Source organism: Leptodactylus fuscus, chromosome 4, assembly GCF_031893055.1.
Source record: "Leptodactylus fuscus isolate aLepFus1 chromosome 4, aLepFus1.hap2, whole genome shotgun sequence".
In the NCBI taxonomy this organism is placed as follows: domain Eukaryota; kingdom Metazoa; phylum Chordata; class Amphibia; order Anura; family Leptodactylidae; genus Leptodactylus; species Leptodactylus fuscus.
The window spans coordinates 202102893-202108207 of NC_134268.1; positions in this window are offsets into that span (position 1 = coordinate 202102893).

A 5315-nucleotide genomic window follows, 5' to 3' on the forward strand; every position below is an offset into this window, starting at 1 on the left:
CGATCCTCAGAATGAGTCACAGTCAAACACTCTTCAAGGAACTGTGTCCGGATTGTTGTTACATGGAAATGGCTCCTATTTATACAGGATTATTTTCACTTTTAGTTTTCTATAAACATTCTGTAAAACATTTTGGCTTAATGCGTTCTGCACAGAGAGAGGTTTATTTATCCCGAGCCTGGATTTATTAGAACTGCTCCCAAAGATGCTACAGTATATTGCCTGCCCGAGAGTAAGATGATAGTACACAGGAGAACGCTGCCCCTAGTGGTTACATCATAACAAGAAAGCCTTACAAAATGTTAAGGATTTAAAGAGAACTTGACCATTTCTATTTGGTTCCATTTTTATTTATATATTTATTTATTTTAGATTATTACATGGGGATGTTTCAATGACTGGTATTTCATATAACATGTATTCCCATATAACATTACCGCTCTCCCTGTTCTATATGACTTAGGTTGGCCATATGCATTAGATATCAGATAGTCGTTCACATGATGACGGGAAGAATTCCACCATCAGCGTCAACAATACTGGTATTTTCAGCTAACAGTTGACTGAAAATGGCCGATGTGTTTTTGGAAGACTAAAGTTTGCTGTTGGTCAGCCATCAAGGTCAGCAATCCACTGCCTTCAATGGTCAAATGGGACAATACAGGCACTGAAAATCTAATATGTGTGGCCGGTTCTAGACTTAGAGAAGACCTGATACCTCCCTGGATATGTCTGGTATGGTAATTTCTCTTTAGAAATATTGCTCTTAGAAATGTATGAATAAATTGGCAACTTGGGGTTACCATCGCCCTTGGCCAAGGTATGTCCCTACACGGTCAGGGATAGCCAAGAACGTTCAGAAGGTAGTAGGGCCTTAGCCTGAGAACGGGGCCACACATGGTGTAAACACTGCGATTTGCCCACTACACAGTCACTGTGTAGTGAAAGTGATTCTAGAGAATCCCATCCCCAATATGCGGTAAAGCACTGTAGTGGTTTTGGAAATCATAACATGTCAATTACTTACACTGTATAAGGCTACATACACATAACTGTCATTGTGTCTACAGAGGGCCTTAAAGGGGCATCCTACATTTCAGTTTGGAGACCATTAAAATTAAAAAATTTTTTGCAAGTATAAAACATTACAAATTTTGCAGGAACTTTCTATGGCCAGGGACTTATCAGAAACGCAGCCCTGATGTCCTTATTGTGATCGGGTTATCAGGCAGGGACACTACATGTATGAGAAGATAATAAGGACATCATGGTGGGGCTTCTGACCACTCCCAGACCATAGAAAGTTCCTGCAGTCATGGTCATGTCCATTGGTAACAGATCAAGACAAAAGATGTCGCCACTAAGATGGTCAGAGGAAATCTTTAACATTCTGCAAAATTTTTAATAAGTTATGTTTGCAAAAATGTTTCATTTTTAATAATTTCAATAAATGTAAATATGGATATTTTTGTGGAGAAAACCCCTTTAATATTAGACAGGATTAGTAAATCTGCCTCTTTATGTTTCACTAATGTATAATACAAAGTATTGAAGGTTACAATGTGTCTCTTTTCCTTTCCCCTATTGTGACAATGTAACACATTCTTTGTATTGCATGAAGGATACATTTATTCCATTAACTTTCCCACATTTACCCCATTTTCACCATCTTGTCCTTTCCACCCATTAACTAGTACTGTACCAGTCACCCAGAGGTCTAATGTTACCTCTCTTTTTTGGAACTAAAGATAAGATAAGATAATCCTTTAACAGTCCCACAATATGGAAATTCAGTGTGTTACAGCAACATGGATAATACAGTAATATATTTCAAGAGACAACACGTACAAGCTCATAGCAGATAGAAAAGATACCAGGAGTCATAGCAACTAGGAAGAAATAGAAAGACTTCAGGATCATTTAGTTTTCTGTGCGGAGTGATCTCTGCATAGTCTGATGTAGATTATGTAGCCTGACCGCGGTTAGGAGGAAAGATCTCCGATAGCGTTCCCTCTCACACTTGGGGTGAAGCAGTCGGTCACTGTCAGTGCTGCCCAGTGCTATCACGTCTCATACATGGGGTGGGACTTATTTTCCAGCATGGAGGTCACCACGGACAGTATCCTCCTGTCACCCACCACCTGTACTGGGTCCAGGGGGCTCCCCAGGACAGAGCTGGCCCTTCTGATCAGCTTGTCGAGTCTATTTCTGTCTCTGGCTGGTTTGCTATTCCCCAGCAGACCACACCGAAGAAGATGGCTGAAGCAACCACAGAGTTGAAAAAGGCCCTAAGAAGTGGCCCCTGAACTCCAAAGGCCCTCAGCCTCCTGAGCAGGTAGAGCCTGCTGTGGCCCTTTCTGTGCAGCGCCTCCAGGTGATCAGCCCAGTCCAGCTTATTATTGAGGAGCAGGCCCAGGTACTTATAGGTGTTGACAATCTCAATGCTCGTCCCATGGATGATCCCCAGGTTCGGAGGACTTCTCAACTTACTAAAGTCCACCACCATCTCCTTGGTCTTCCCAGCATTACTACTGAGGTGGTTCCAAGACGCCATTCCACAAAATCCCGGTTTAAGTCTCTGTATTCCCTATCGTCGCCATCAGTGATAAGGCCTACTATAGCAGAGTCATCGGAGTACTTCTGTAAGTAACAGCTGGATGAGTTGTGCCTGAAGTCAGCAGTGTACAGAGTGAAGAGGAATGGGGCAAGAACTGTCCCTTGTGGTGCCCTCATACTACAGATCACAGTGTCAGACACACAGTCCTGGGCTCTCACATACTGAGGGCGGTTGTCAGGTAGTCTAGGATCCAGTTGGACAGGTGATGGTCCACACCACCAAGGTTCAGCTTCTCCCTCAGTAGCCCTGGCTGAATGGTGTTAAAAGCATCGGAGAAGTCACAGAACATTATTCTCACAGTGTTCCCGGGTTTCTCCAGGTGAGAGAGAGCTCTATGAAGAAGGTGGATGATGGCATCATCTACCCCAATGCCTGGCCGATAAGCAAACTGGAGGGGGTCCAGAGCAGAACTCACCAGAGGCCAGAGATGTGCCAGGACCTGTCTCTCTAGGACCTTCATCAGGTGGGATGTCAGTGCTACAGGTCTGTAGCCATTGAGGTCCTTTGGATGAGGTGTCTTTGGAACTGGTACCACAGACATTTAAATTAACTCATTCATTTCCAGTAGAAGTTGATGTCGGTCGCGTCTCACTTGTTTCGCCTGTATAACATATTTATCTTTATTTTCTGCTTTCTGAATCTGGGACCCCCCAACAGGTAGAAAATGCCACCTGGCTACTTCCCTCCAGGCACAGTGCCGCTCTAATCCATGGATACATCTGGTGTTTGGATAAATGGGACTGAGCCTGGGACTGAGCCACAATACCAGATATATCCATAGACAATAGTGATGATGTGTATGATTACAAGCTCCTCCACATACTCCTCCATGACGTGATACATGTTGGTGTAGTAATATGTTTCTGCTTTCCAGGCTTTCAATCAGTTTTGGATCAGGGAAACTTCCACAACTATAGGGACTGCAGTGGTCAGGGCTGTGACTGGGCTCATAAGCCGTGGGGGCTACAAGTCACCACACCAAGACTGATTCCCTTTCATGGCTGGCAGTCTGTATGTCTTTATTCCTCCTGCCCTCTGGTGCAATGGAATAAGTTACATAGCTGCACACTATATTTGATAAAGTTAAAAAAAAAAAAATATCCTATGTAAGAAGCCATGAGACCTGCAGCGACAGATATGTGCAGATAAAGTAAGATGGTTGGTGGAGGTCTATTTAGGATAGAGCCATAGATCTTGGAAAGGTGGTTTAGTGTCCCACATAACATACCCTATACTCACCTAGCGGGTGCTCCCGGCACCTCTGCAGTTGTCCAGTGAAGCTAGGTGAGTGTAATGTGGTCATAAACAGGGTTATTTGGGACCTCTAACCCATAAGATCAGGTGGGTGATTTAGTGTCCCAAATAGACCTGACAGGTGCCCTTTACAAATACAAACATTATACAAAAAAAAAAATCACATCCGTGGCAAACATTACTATACTGGTATACAAAGATCACATCCGTGGCAGACATTACTATACTGGTATACAAAGATCACATCCGTGGCAGACATTACTATACTGGTATACAAAGATCACATCCGTGGCAAACATTACTATACTGGTATACAAAGATCACATCCGTGGCAGACATTACTATACTGGTATACAAAGATCACATCCGTGGCAAACATTACTATACTGGTATACAAAGATCACATCCATAGCAAACATTACTATACTGGTATACAAAGATCACATCCGTGGCAGACATTACTATACTGGTATACAAAGATCACATCCGTGGCAAACATTACTATACTGGTATACAAAGATCACATCCATAGCAAACATTACTATACTGGTATACAAAGATCACATCCGTGGCAAACATTACTATACTGGTATACAAAGATCACATCCGTGGCAAACATTACTATACTGGTATACAAAGATCTCATCCGTGGCAAACATTACTATACTGGTATACAAAGATCACATCCGTGGCAGACATTACTATACTGGTATACAAAGATCACATCCATAGCAAACATTACTATACTGGTATACAAAGATTACATCCGTGGCAAACATTACTATACTGGTATACAAAGATCACATCCATAGCAAACATTACTATACTGGTATACAAAGATCACATCCGTGGCAAACATTACTATACTGGTATACAAAGATCACATCCGTGGCAAACATTACTATACTGGTATACAAAGATCACATCCATAGCAAACATTACTATACTGGTATACAAAGATCACATCCGTGGCAAACATTACTATACTGGTATACAAAGATCACATCCGTGGCAAACATTACTATACTGGTATACAAAGATCTCATCCGTGGCAAACATTACTATACTGGTATACAAAGATCACATCCGTGGCAGACATTACTATACTGGTATACAAAGATCACATCCATAGCAAACATTACTATACTGGTATACAAAGATTACATCCGTGGCAGACATTACTATACTGGTATACAAAGATCACATCCGTGGCAAACATTACTATACTGGTATACAAAGATCTCATCCGTGGCAAACATTACTATACTGGTATACAAAGATCACATCCGTGGCAGACATTACTATACTGGTATACAAAGATCACATCCGTGGCAGACATTACTATACTGGTATACAAAGATCACATCCATAGCAAACATTACTATACTGGTATACAAAGATCTCATCCGTGGCAAACATTACTATACTGGTATACAAAGATCAC